The following is a 14803-nucleotide window of genomic DNA, read 5'->3' on the forward strand; positions in this document are numbered from 1 at the left end:
GATTTCATATCATCTGTCAGAAATCCACTCTGGATGAAAAAAATAATGCACTAGCCAAACACCTTTCTCTTCATAAAAGACATAGGTTTTAAGTTCCAGATCCTGGAGAAACAAATTCATGTGGCAATTAAAGCTGAACTCTTTTAGGAAGCCTGAACGAAACTACTACTGTTCAATTAAAAGTGTACTGGAACTTAGAAAATTGCCACATTGTTTACATGACTAATTTTATTCTACCAGTTGGTTTTAAATCAGTTTTAATTTAAGTATATATTTTGTTTCCATCATCATACTTTTTTTCTTTTACTGGTTCTTTTTCCACTTTATTCAAAATGATGTGCAACAATACTAACCAATTATACAATAATATTTTTATAGATAGTTTTTAGGGTTCTTGTACACAAGCCTAAAGAAGTCTAGAAGGACAAAAGTGATCTTTAACAATAGATTATGAAAATAGAATATGAATTTTACAATTGATTTTTTACATGCAAAGTGTATATGTATATATTTTTTTGATTGCCAAATGGACTAAGGTTGATCTATTTCCAGCCAAGTAGTATACTGTCTTGGATAAAATCGCAGACTTAATAATCTGGTTAAATAAGAGGTGCCACGTCATTATAAATTTTATTTAAAGTACAGAAGGGTTATATTATGACAGCTACTAAGTAGGGCAGGACCAGCTCGAAGGTCACACTGATGGGGGAAGGGATGTGAATTTAACATGTATACCAATAACACTTTGTTTTACAGCACAATAGACCACTCCCTTGCCTGATAAAAGAAATATATATTTAGAAAGCTTGTGAAGAAACTATTACTCTACTTTTGTTTTAATTGGATTACTTGTCTGTGTACTTAAAGGATTTTCGACTGGAAACAGACTGCCTGCCTTGCTTGGATTACTTTCGAATGCTTAGTAATTCTGTACAATATTTCAAATTTTATATATATATATATATATATATATATATTTTTTTTTTTTTTTACTTAAGACGGGTTTAAGTTCGCTGCTTCTACTACTACTGTCTGATCCGATTAGTATACAGAGATATATGGACTCAAAATCTTTCACACAGAGAAGTTTCTTACACTGTTTTGTTTTGGACTCACTATACTGGTTTAGTGGGCTGTTTGAGACTGGGGATTTCACAGAGATTAAATTTTTTTTGTTTTTTTTTTGGAGGTTTTGCATCTTAATACACACATCTGGGATTCCTTAAAAGGAGCAAGTTAGAACCTTTAACAGGAGAGTGGAACTGGAAATATCTACATTTGAGGGGGCTGTATTATGCTGCTGTTGTGTGGAAGCAGGTTTGGGGTGATATCCCCACAAAGTTTTAGGATAGACAGGGTGTGAGGAGTAAAACATTTACACTTGTATTTAACCTTTATATAGATTTTTTTGAGCTATGGTCGTATATTTAGCATAGCAATACATGGACAAGACCAAGAAAGAAGTCTGGAATAGACTAGAAGAGACAAGTGTAACAAAGAGCTGTATTGCAATAGCTATGCATATGCAAGGGCAGTACATTCCAGTGAGAGACCACTAGTGATGTGTACAAGTAACACAAGATCTAAAAATGTAAGTGTATGTCAGAGCTTGAGTTATACTTGGTAGTTTATGATTAAGATTACTATAATGACGTGAAAGAAAACTAGGTAAGTTGATATATAAGCAGTCAGAGAAAAGATTCTTGTTAACAGAAAGGCAGAGAAAAGATTTATAAAACAGAGGAGTTTGTGATTTAGGAAAGAAGCTGTGATTGGATATTGTGGCTTAATTATATTTTGTATGTGATGATCTGTTGTGTTGGTGGAGGTGGTGCTTTTGTAGTTTAAATGCAGTATAAATGTGGGTCAGATAAAATCAGCAGCAATGTTGCACTTAAAAAAAAAAAGTGAATCTTCTCTGAGGGAACAGGTGAGTAATGGTTTATCAAGCTAGAGAGTAAAACCAGATACAAGAGATAAAAATGCATTAGACTGTGCTGGAAATGATGTTAGAAAAAGGGTCTGTGCAAAGATCTGCTTAGTGTAAGATTTAAAACCAACGCAGCTAAGAATTAAGAAGAGAAAGAATTATGAGACAATAGGATAAATGAGAGAAAAATATTTGAATGAGTGTTTTATACACAGAGAGGTGTGCAAAGGGATATGTTAAAAGATCAAGGATGTTATTCATAGTAATTACACAAATACAATAAGGCTGAGTTGTCCGCAAATGAGCTTAGCAAAGCCACTATTCAAAGAGGCCACTTTAATATGCAGTGGCTGTGAATAAACATAAGCAAATGAACTCTTCGAGATGTAAATGAGGAATGATGTAAAATGGCATATACTAATGAAGCACTCAGTCACCTATTTGGTACTGTCCACAGATGCATTAAATAAAGTGGAGTCTCTCCTAGCCTATCTACTCACAAAACCATGAAAATGTTGACATTTGTTGCTAGCCTTTCTTCCCATTCTGTGCTGTTTGTTTTGGCTAAGCCAAAAACACTTGCACCAAACTGTGATAGTCAGCCAAGACGCAGGAAAATGTAGAGGATAATTCACCATAATTTTAATGGAGATACTACACAGGTTAAAGTAGACACAGACATTATAAAGGTCTTAGTATGCACAACTTTCATAGGTGTACTGGAGGAATGTGTGGGCTTCCTATACTTGTGGACACTAAGGCATGTATAGCCCTCACTACACTTGCCACCAGGATGACCTTCCAGACAGACTGGGGAACATGTTGGGAATTTCATGTTTCTGCGTCAAGGATACTTCAGCAGTTCCTGGGTGTACTCTTGGCACATGTGATCAGTACATCTATTTCCACATGTCACCAGAGGACCATCATCAGCCCCCTTTTTCCCCATTTTTCTACATGGGGTCAGGATATCATGTTAAGTCACCAACTCTCTCGATTCAGTGCCACACTCCTGCCTGACTTTCATAGATCTTTCACACAATCCATCCACCTCTTTGCTGGACATGCTCGCTTCCTCTTACCTTCTTCCTGTCTGTCCCAAATTTTCCTCACCAGATTTCCTGCTTTTCTATATGTGCCCAAACCACCATAATCTGTTTTCTTTGATCGGAGCTACTTTGACTTTTGCTCTTATGCCCTCATTTCTTCGTTGGTCCCACAGTGCGCATACTACCACCTTTCTCAGGCACTTCATTTCCATCACCTCTAGCTTCAACTGTTCTGCGTTTACTGTCCAGGTTTCCGTACCATACATTAGTACTGGTTGCACCACTGTCTTGTACACCTTACTTTTCAGCTTCTTTTGCATTCTTCTGTCAGACTACACCTGATACTCTATGCCAGTTGCTGCAGCCCCTCAGATTATAGCTTTGACCTCTTCATTCAGACTACCCTTCTCAATTGCCCCTCCCAGATACTTGAAGCTGTTCACCTGTTCCACTATCTTCCCTTCTATCTCTATTCTCAGCTTCTTCTGATTTCCCCAATTTGCTATTACCACCATCTTATCTGTGCTTAGTTTCATCCCATGTGCCTTCAGATTTGCATTACATTCTCCTATTCTTTGCTGAAGTTCTAAGTCAGTCTGTACTGCCACATCTGCATACAGCAGCTTTGTTGATCCATCCCCTCCAACCTGTTTGCTAGTCCATCAGTATGAACAGCAGTGGGCTCAGAGCTGAACCCTGATGTATACCCACTCCCACTGGGAACCCCTCTGAGACTGAACACTGTTCGTGCTAGTCATTGGGTCCTTGGTAGAATTAGTGCAGGCTATGTACAATGTTTCTGGGACTTCAAACCACCACAGTACTGCCCAGATCAGCTTCTTGGGACCTTGTCATATGCTTTCCAAGTCTAGGAATGCCCAGTTGGACACACTCTCATCTCTAGCTTCTTCTCAAGTACCTGTCTCAATGCAAACATTGGATCAATTGTGCTGCACCTGGATCTGAATCCAAACTGCTCATCTCCCATATTACATTCTACAGCTCTGCATATCAGTTTATCAATCACCCTCTCCAGAACTTTCATGCAATGTGATAGGAGTTTGATGCCTCTGTACTTCCCACAGTTATGGATGTCCCCTTGGTTCTTGTACACTGGCATGAGTATGCTTATTCTCCAGTCATCTGGGATACGCCTTTCTCTCCACACTATTAGTACCCTCAGGAGCAGTTTCTCCCCATCTCATCCAGCATCTTTTATCATATCTGTTGTGACCCCATCTGAGCCTGCTGCTTTCTCAGACTTCATCTTCCTTAGTGCTATTCTTACTTCTTCTAGGGTGGGCTCCTCCTCTTCTCTCATTGCAGGCGGTTTCTGTGGCAGTACAGCTTCTGTGGGGTTTTCTTCATTCAGAAGCTGCTGGAAATACTCCTTCCATCTGCCTTTGATGTCCTCTGGACTGGTGAACAGGTTGTTGCTGGCATCCCTTATGAAGGGTGTCAGACTACCTTCTTTATCATTGCCTTGCAGATATAGTTTTTGTACCCCTTACTAAGTCTCTTTCCAGAAGTTGGTACAGTGCCTCTGATGCCCTATTCTTTGCTACTGCAACTTTCTTAGATTCTTTATTAGCCAACCAGTAGTCATTCCTAGCCTGGTCAGTCTCTTCCATCTCCCACCTCTTCCTGCACTCATTTCTTTTGATGACTTCCTGGATTTCTGCAGTCCAGCACCAGCTTTCCTTATGTACCTTACTTCCATACCTGGCTTGGCCACATATCTTTTCTGTAGTCCTAACACCTGCTGTTTTTAGGTGCTGCCATTCTTAAACTCCACCCATTTCCTCCTCTTCTTGGGGTGCTAGAGCCCAGAGTAATTCCTTGAACTGTTGTACTTTCTCTCCAGTCAACTTCCAGGTCTTCAACCTGCTCCCTGTTGACCTTAGAGCCTTCTCTGACCACTGCTTGCAGCGGATTGTGGCAACTAGTGGTTTATACGGAGGATGACTTTGGAATCATGGATTCTACCCACAGTATCTTTTCCCAACTAGGAGGAAGTCTACATGAGTTGCATGTTGACTACTCTTGTATGTGATCTCATGACTGTCTTTTTCTGAACCATGTGTTGGCTACTATTCAAGCCATTTGCCAGACAGAAGACTACAATGGCTTCTCCTTTATTTCTGTTGCCCCACCCATGTGGACCCAGGCAGTCCTCATATCCTGTTCTTTCTGTCCAGATATGTGCATTCAAGTCACCCATTATCAACACCAAATCATGTTGTCCTGCTTTAGCTCCTGAGGACCAAGACTAGGCAATGCATACCTTTTATGGGAGGACATTTCCCCGGAGATATTGTGCAATACACAGCACCCATGTTGCAATCAGATTCCCTTCTGGTCCACGGGAGGGGTGGTACCACAATAGGAGGAGCTATCATTCCATCAATTGCAAGTTAGTGTGTGATGCATAGGGGTGCATCATCTTCTCTGCCCAGCATCCTAGCGGTGCACATGAATCCCATACCTGGCATACTGGCTAACTCTGCTGAATCTTCCTGCATGGTAGGATGTCCAGTGGTAATCTTGTTAAGCAGAAAATTCTCTTTTTTTTTTTTACTTAAGTTATTCATGTAAAAATATATTGTCGAATACTAAACCACTTTGCTTAGTCTTCCCTCTCTCTCATTTTGGCTTTCAGGTGATGCTGGATATGTGCTGAAGTCATGCCTCATGACATCAGCGAGAAATCCAAGAGGAGCTGCAGAACAGACCTACAACACATTCTTGTCCAAGACCTGTATTCTCATTGAGAGGTTCTTTGGCCTAATGAAGAGATGTTTTAGATGTCTGGAGGTGCCTTTTAATATACAACCCCGTTACTAGATATTACATTCTGCACATGATCATGTGTCAGTCTGGTGGTGAAGTGACCCATACCATCACTGCAGCTTCTAGTTATAGTCCCACTACGCTAATTACCAGCCAGCAGCAGTAGTGCAGTACTAACATGTGGTAGGCTCTTGCAAGGCATATGGCTGTGTGGGTAAAGAGGTGGTGTTTAGTCCAGAACTATGGACCATGACATTCAGGTTAAGGTTTTCTTTCTTGTAAAGAAAAGTGTAATTAATGCATGCAATGATATCTAGGCTATGCTGTGGGGTGCATGATCTACTGTCACTGGTCATCCAACATTCCTTCTCCTAGCCTTTTTTTTTTTTTTATTTCAGAACAGTTATTCATATTGTTTGTAAAGTCATGCCCTCATCCTCAGTGACTCCTGTTCACTGTTGTTGTAATGCATCAAGTAATGGTCACATTGTTTTTCACAATAAATTTTACTGATGTGGTTTACCTAAGCATTTAAGTACTGAATGTTCCCAAATGGTTCAGCTAGTAAAGTGTTAATTCAGTATTTAACACGAGTTTAGACCTTACATTTGCATAAGAATGTATTTTTCTATTATGCAATGGTTTCTTAGATATATGTTGTCTGTTGTGGTACTGTGGCCTCAGACAAAACCATTATTTGTGCAGTGGTTAGGGTGAAGTGGCAACTGTGTTTGCTTACATGGCAGGATGTTCATTTGAATTTGTAAGTTTTATTGCTTCCATGAAAAAAATTGTGCACTTACTTTTAAGTTGTAGGTAACAATGTTAATGCATACAGCATTAAAGGTGTTAATCGCCACAATCTTATTTTAAATTCATATACCTTTCCTTCCATAGTACCATCTGAGGAATGAAATGCACACAGTTGAAAAGTGCCCCAATCCCCCCTTTTAATTAATAACTTACTCCATTTTGAATTAAACATTCATGTGTGTTTGAGAAAGGTCAAACAAAAATGTCACTTGATTCACAGTAGGGCAAGGTCAAACATACCATACATATCTCCTGAAGATAGGAAAGGGGATGGCCCCTTTTCAAAATCACTTGCACTGTCATAATAGCTAGATGACAAGTTGGTCCAATGTTGTGACCTACTTGATGCAGGTCTTGCTGACACTGATCTGACAGTGTGGCGGGACAGAGATTGGTCAAATGAGAGGGTCTGCTACATGTTAATCAATGCTGGTGCAGCCTGTATGAAATGCATTGTGCTGGTGTCTGCCTCAACTAATTGCAGTACTTTTGAGAGGCACTTTTAGTTTCATGATCTGCCCCCATGTGTTCAGGAAGTACCTCATCCTCTTCCCCTTCCAAGACGGACTCCTACTAGAGTGTGGCAAGTCTCAACTAGTGTAGAAATGGTGGCCACAGGTACTGTGTGTCATCATATTCTGCATCAGTGTGATCAAATCACTCTACTCTATTTCCAAGTAGTCCTTGAAATGCTCTTGTATACCCTGGAGGACTGACCAATGCTGACTGCGCCAGTGTTCTGATCCCCAACAATGTCATGACACATTTGCTGCTGGAAAGCCAATGCTTTATATGTTTCCCGGGGTAGCTGTAACAATGTAAAGATGTCATTGAGGGTGCTTACCGCTGAATGTGTGCCATCATCCTGAAAGTGTTGGTCTGAGTTTGTGCATACTGGTGTAGAACTGCATGGGCTTTCCCCCTTGTATAAGTGTAATGTCAGCATGTGCTTGACTGATGCACTGCCACTTCCTGCTGAGTTATTAACGTGCTGTGGGGTGTGACATCCTGCCATTAAACTTGGGGACTGTGTGACTTTCCTCAGGCTACCAAAAATATAACTGAGGTCAGAAACAGCCATTCTACTACTGATATCCTCCAAATTTAATTGATAATAGAACTGTTAGTTTCTGCTGCTGACCCTGTAAAAATTTATTTAAAATATTACCAGTAAATTAAAAGCATACACCACTGTGTGCTTACAAAGGAGGTATGGGGGGGCACAGCATGCATACTTCATTTTCATTCTGTGTAGATGTGGATGGTTCACCTGTTAATAGGAAATTGTGCTTAATTCCATGTCAGCATTCATCTGTTACCATTTTCAACCCAATCTTCCTGAGCAGATGTTGAGCAAAAATACTGTACCATACTAGACAAACTAGCAAAATTAATGCATAATGTCCATCACCAACTCCTGAATGCCCGGGATACCCACCCAAACCCAGGACCTAACAGTACAAGTCCTCTGACCAATTCACATCAGCTTCCCAAGACAGCACAACTTAACTCCAGGCCATTAAACAGTCTACTCCTCCTAAAACTAAATATTAGAAGCATAAACAAAACACATGAACTACACTCTAATCTCTCAATACTCCCCTGATACAGTCAGCATAACAGAAACATGGCTAAAACCATCTACCCAAGATACGGAGATCCTACCACCTGGATATAGTATACTTAGGCAAGACAGACTAGGTAAAGAGGGTGGAGGCATTGCCCTGCTGTACAAAAACAGTTTATCCATAACTAAACTCAAGGTAACTACACCCCCTTTAGAAAAAGCAGAAATTCTCTTAGCAAAGCTTAAAATAAGTAACAGAAAAGCCATCAACCTAGTAACAGATATATCCCACCAGGCAATAACATCACTATCATGGAGAAATTCCTTCAATGGTTATTCTCAAGCCATGCCTCGAGACAATTGTATTAGGTGACTTTACTATAGACTGGCTCACATGCTCTGCTCAACTACCAACGAACCATATCAATCTTCATAACTTCTCTCAAGTAATCAAACAGCCCACCAGAATAGTCAAAAACAGTAAAAAAGAAAGCCTATTAGACTGGATCTTACTAAATACAATACCCTGCTCCTACTTGGCCAAACCCTTCCAGACTCACTGAGTGACCAAACTAATACAACTCCCATCACCCCCCAAAGTCCTATACTTCAAACTGGAAATAAAAACACTTTAACCCCACTCACTTCAGACAAGAACTAAAGCTATATAATTGGTCTGACCTTTATTACCTACCCTTAAACGAAGCTATTCAACACTTCAACTCCACCTTCTTAGAGATAAACAGACACGCCCCTGCAAGAACTACTAGAATAAAGTCAAAACCAGTTCCATGGTTAACTAAGCAAAAAATAGCTGAAAGAAAGAGCCTGCACAACCTGGAGGTCCAATAAAAACCCTAGTACACAGCAAGCCTACCAACAGATTAGGAATCTAACCAAAAAACTAGTTATCCAAGACAAGAGAAACTACTTCATTACCCATCAAACCCAACACATGAACAACCCTAAGAAATTCTGTGCAGGTTTAAACAAGTTACTAAACCCTGGTAAAACCATTACCCCACCCCCAACATCAGGTTTAACAAAAGACAACATAGCCAAATCATTCAATATATTCTTTACTGAAACTGTACAAGCTCTAGCCCAACAATATCTCACTGTCACTACAACAGGTGTCCCCACTTCCACTAACTACATGCCCACTTTAAACTGCAACCCACCCCAATCTCCTACATAAAACTACTATCCCAGCTGAAACCCACAACACTAGGAAAAGATTCCCTCCCCAATGAATTTCTGAAACAGGCAGCAGCAGAAACAGCTGTACCAGTTTCTATACTAATCAATAGATCAATTACTGAAGCTACAGAGCCCCTGATTTGGAAATCTGCCTTAATCATATCGATTCACAAAGGTGGCACTTCCTATGAGATATCCAACTACTGACCAATTGCTATTCTCTCTCCACTGGCTAAAATTTTAGAAAAATGCATCCAACATCAACTTATGTCCCACCTTATAAATCCGGAACGCATATCTCCAACTCAACATGGTTTCCGTCCAGGTCATAGTACCACCACAGCTCTGTTAGCATTCAGATACCATAAACCATTCACAGATACCATAAACCATAACAGGAACAATGGTAAACTTACTTCTGCCCTTTTCTTAGACCTATCAAAAGCCTTTGATATGGTTAGCCATGACAAGACAACACAACCAATCTCCTGGACTGACAACTATCTTAGTGACAGGCAACAAGCAGAACGGTGGAATAACTTGTCTCCACCTTTTATCAGTCACTCTTGGGCTACCTCAGGGATCAATACTGGGTCCCCTGTTATTCTCAATTTTCACAAAATCTCCACTCAGCAGCAAATAGCACCAGCCTTATCCAATACGTAGACGATTCCGCTATAATATGCAGTGCCTCAACCCTGCCAAGAACTACACAATAAAACCCAGGATAATTTCCACTCAGTTGAAAACTGGCTTACTGACAATAGCCTCATTCGTAAGCCCAAGAAGACCAAGATCCTGCACCCCTCAAAATACCAGCCTTACCACCACTTTCAATATTCACTCTAAAAATGGTACATTTACCAAACCCAAATCTCACACAACTACTAGGCGTCACCATTGGTAAGTTAAAGTTTGATATCTACATTAATCTAGCTATTAAAAACACTCACAGAAAGCTAGGTAAGTCTCTACAAACACAAATCCTACTTGACCCATACTGCTAGGACCACAATTGCTCGCACTCACTTGCTCTCAACATTACTTTATGCATCCCCAATCCTAACAAATCTATACTGGCAACCTGCTATAATCAAATAGCCAAATTTGCTAATAACTCATCTTTTAGAACCCATCACTGTCATAACCTAAAACAACTGGACTGACTTGAAATGCCAAATTTATTAATCTACAATAAACTTATTACTTATAAGCTGCTCTCCCACCCAAATAAAACACCAGCTTTAAGCAACTTAATTCAGCAGTATTCCTATCCTAGGCAACTCTGCTCCACAGATAAGTTACTATAAACAGTTACTATATCACACAACCATGCCGGTGACTCCCTCTACTCATCTTACATATCCAAAATTTGGAACTCCCTGCCTCCAAATCCATTACCCTGGAATTGTCTCTATCCAAATTTAAGAAATCTATCAAAAGCCATCTCAGCAACAAATGGTTATGTCCCTGCTCCACAACAGACTAACTTCAGTCCTACTCCACTCTTACTATAACTCTTGCCTTAAACACACTCTCCTAATAAGACTGTTTAGTCTTATCAATACCACATTCAGATGCATGTGACTCTAGATAGATATTTAACATACTTTGTTTGTATATGTATTGATCATTATACATGTCTTTGTGAAGGAATTAATGTGTGCTCGTCTATATTGTCTGGTTGAATATACTAGAAACATGTAAAATAAATTGTATGACTTGCATATGTATTTTTTTTTAGAGCTTTTCTCCCCAGGCCTCCACTGAAAATGGACATGTATCCAGTTGGACTATCCCAGTTAGCAAATGTAAAATAAAAAAAATAAACAAACATGTTACTACCGCAGACATTTGTAATAGCCAATGTTCACACCACCTGATTATTCTAGTGTCATCTTGTGTCATACTCACCCCACAGATAAGGATGCATATTTGCTAGAATTAATGTGTCTAACTGCAAATATGCATCTAATATACTAATGCAAAATCAATCATAAAGTTAATCTATACACAGAACTGCATCTATATACAAATAATGAATGTTTGATATATTTATATTTGTACAGAAAAGCATACAGCAAAATACTTGTCTGTACAACACAGATCTGCATCTGTGTACACTTACAACTACTTTTTGATGTATTTACACAAAGCTAAAAAAATTGCATTTTCACATATTTCACTTAGTATTGCAATACCATAGTAGTAAAAGTACATGCAGGCAGGCAATTTTTGTAAAGAAAGGATCTTGTTTGTGTAGGCATGAAAAGCATTAGTATAAAATGTACAAGATTCATTTCTTTCACAATATTAACTGCATACACAAAATGACTGAACTCAGTGAGGCACCACAGCCTAGTCAGATTACAGGTTGGGGGAGGGGTGGGGATGTAATGCATAAGGGAGTTGCAATGTCAAGTGAATGACCAGCACATACAACTGATAATTTGTCATTAAAGTTTTACTTTATACATTTTAAATCATCCCCATATATGCTTATAAGAAACTGAAAACCTCCATGAATTCCTGTGTTTCTGTGAGTGCACAACTACTGGCTGAACAAAAGTCACAACGCAATATTTTAAAAATATTCCAACATAAGTGTTGGAATCTGCAGTAAAGAGAAGATGGGCACAATATGAGAATTCAGATAGTAATAAAAATGTAAATAGCATAGTAAAGCAAGTTCTCAAATGTTCTATTACTAATATTAAAGGAAGAAAACATGCGAAAATAGGCATTGTCTTGGGTCTTATCTTTATAACCATGGAGGAAACCACTTACAATAGGAAATAACCATTGGGCTGGTCAAAGAAGTATACAAAGTAGTAAACATGTCTGATTTCATTAGGAAATTTATAAAGGATGGCAAATGAAGCATTGCAGTACATTACTGCAACCAAGAGTGAGAGATGCCAGTATACAAATGCAGTTTGTGTCTTTCGGCTTTTCCCGGTTAGGGGTCGCCACAGCGGAACTCTGGTCCGCTAATGATTGGTAGTTGATTTTTACGTGCAGAGTTACCAGCCCTGACGCACAACCTTCAACAAAGGTACGCCCATTCACGCATGTCTCCACGCAGAAGACGCGCTAGCCGAGAATCGAACCAGACAGCATCTTACTATGAGGCGACAACACTACCACAGCACCACCACCACAGATTAGTATACAAATACAGTATTCTGTCTAAATGATTTCATTAACGTATGTAATGAAATTTAATAAACCATACTAATTAAAGGACTACAATGGAGTCTGTTCATTACTATAACCAAACAGAAACTATATGTCAATATACAACTGTAGTATTCTGATAGTTTTTATAAATGGTATTTCAGTACAATACTGCAAACAAATGCATATAATCAGGCACAAATATGGTCTTTATGTTTGTGCAGTAGACTGCAACATGTAAACCCCATTAAAACTGGATAGCAATACATTTCAAGTACACACTAACCATAAAATGTATCCAAAATAGGTACAAGCACTTCTCATAGCAATCTCTCCATGTACACATATGTACTTCCCAAATCAGTACTCCTATGTCTGCATAATGCCTGCATAAGTACTTCCCTTACTTTCTATTTTACTTCACAGATTCGTAAAAATAAAAATGTTTTAAAGTAGCAAACTGAATGTCGTGTAACATGGTGTGTATTTATTGCATTTTGTCTCATCCCCTCCCAATTTTTCTCGTTTTTTATTTTAATGACGCATTTTCTCTTTAGTTTTCTCCATTTCCCAGTGTGTTACAGCCAAAATCCTCAGGAGCAGCCCAGGCATGTGCCTGCTAAGGTTAGGGAGCACTTCCTGTGAAGATGTCCCTGGACAGGAATAGGGGGTCAGGACTGTGGCACTGCTCCGGCAGGCAAGCTTCACTGAACAGGGACTTTGGGACTTTGTTGAAGATGTGCTACAGTAGGTCATTGACAGATTGATTTAACCCTTCCTTTTCAGACACCTTCTTACCCTGTTGACACCCACACTACCCTCTTATAAAAGAAAATTGAGAAACAGAGGCAGAGGTCTATCCCCAGCTAAAAGCGTTGTCCCCTTCCTCTACTACCTCGTCCAGCACAACACTCTTGATCTATTCCTGCTGTGTCTTACTCACGTCTCTCCTCTTTCAGTCTTACCTCTCTCTCCCTTTCTACTCTTTAAAGAAACCAGCAGGGTATCCTCATAATGACACCCTTATATAAAACATTTTAACCACCTACCTTTTTTTTTTTTAATGAATAAAAGCTGTGCAATTCGCTGCTTGCCTCAAGTCTTTCAAATGTGACCAAGCACATTTGTGTTTGTCCGTAATATCTGAATACACACAAATGTAAGAGCCTACAGCTGTCACAAATTACTTTGCATGTGCTTAATGCTTAATTTTATGTACTTTACACTTTTGCCATAAGTAGGCATGCTTTTCAAAATGCCTTCACTTTTCCTCTTTCAGTGCAAACAACCTACACTTAGCACCGCTATGAGCATATGTAAATAAGTTCTTTCAGGATAACCTCCCCTCCCCATTTTCTCGTTTTTTTCTTATTTTAATGACAGTCTCTTCTCTTTAGTTTTCTCTGTTGTTTTCTCCGTCTCCCACTGTGTTACAGCCAAAATCCTCAGGAGCAGCCCAGGCATAGCTGTGAAGTCTCAGACTAAATACCACCTGTAGACTGCAAAATTCTATTCCCTAATATAATTTGTAATTACATAAATAGTTATTTGCAAACCTAACATCAAAACATTTAACTATGTTTGGGGGTTTAATGCCAGTAGCAATGAAGGCTAAAACTAGAAACTAGAGATGTGACAAGTCTGTATTTCACAGATTTTATTGAACTTTCCTCTATTTGTGCTAGACTAAGATCAAATTATACTAGACCATATTTTGGATGTTGGTCAAGATTAGAATTAGATGGAAAGTAATGGGTGCCGACACATTTTATTTATATATATATATATATATATATATATATATATATATATATATATATATAAATAAAAAGTAATGGGTGCTGACACACATTATATATATTATACTGACACACATTATATATATTATACATATATAAGTACACTTCTAAATCTTGAAAGCTCATAATCTCGAAATTCAAAATACTGAGTCCAAAAGCTTGAAAGTTCAAAATGCTGAAAATTCAAAATATCGAAAAAAAAACTACAGGATACTAACACTTACTATACTCCACCAGAAGTACATAGAGAAACAAAATAGTTTACTCCACCTATTAGCAGGGGGAGGAGTCCCCATACACCCCACTATGTGGGGGTCTATGTCCCCCATACCCCCTGCTTCTTAAATATAGCAACTCAATAACATTTTACTACACTAAGATGAGTTATGTTGTTGTATAGCAAATTAAAAGGGAACATGACTAAGATTACAACAGGCAGTCAATGAAGCATGTAATGGTATGTTTGCCATTTTCCTCT

This window comes from Protopterus annectens, chromosome 8.part0 (assembly GCF_019279795.1).
Source record: "Protopterus annectens isolate FY-2018-M chromosome 8.part0, PAN1.0, whole genome shotgun sequence".
NCBI classification, from domain to species: domain Eukaryota; kingdom Metazoa; phylum Chordata; order Ceratodontiformes; family Protopteridae; genus Protopterus; species Protopterus annectens.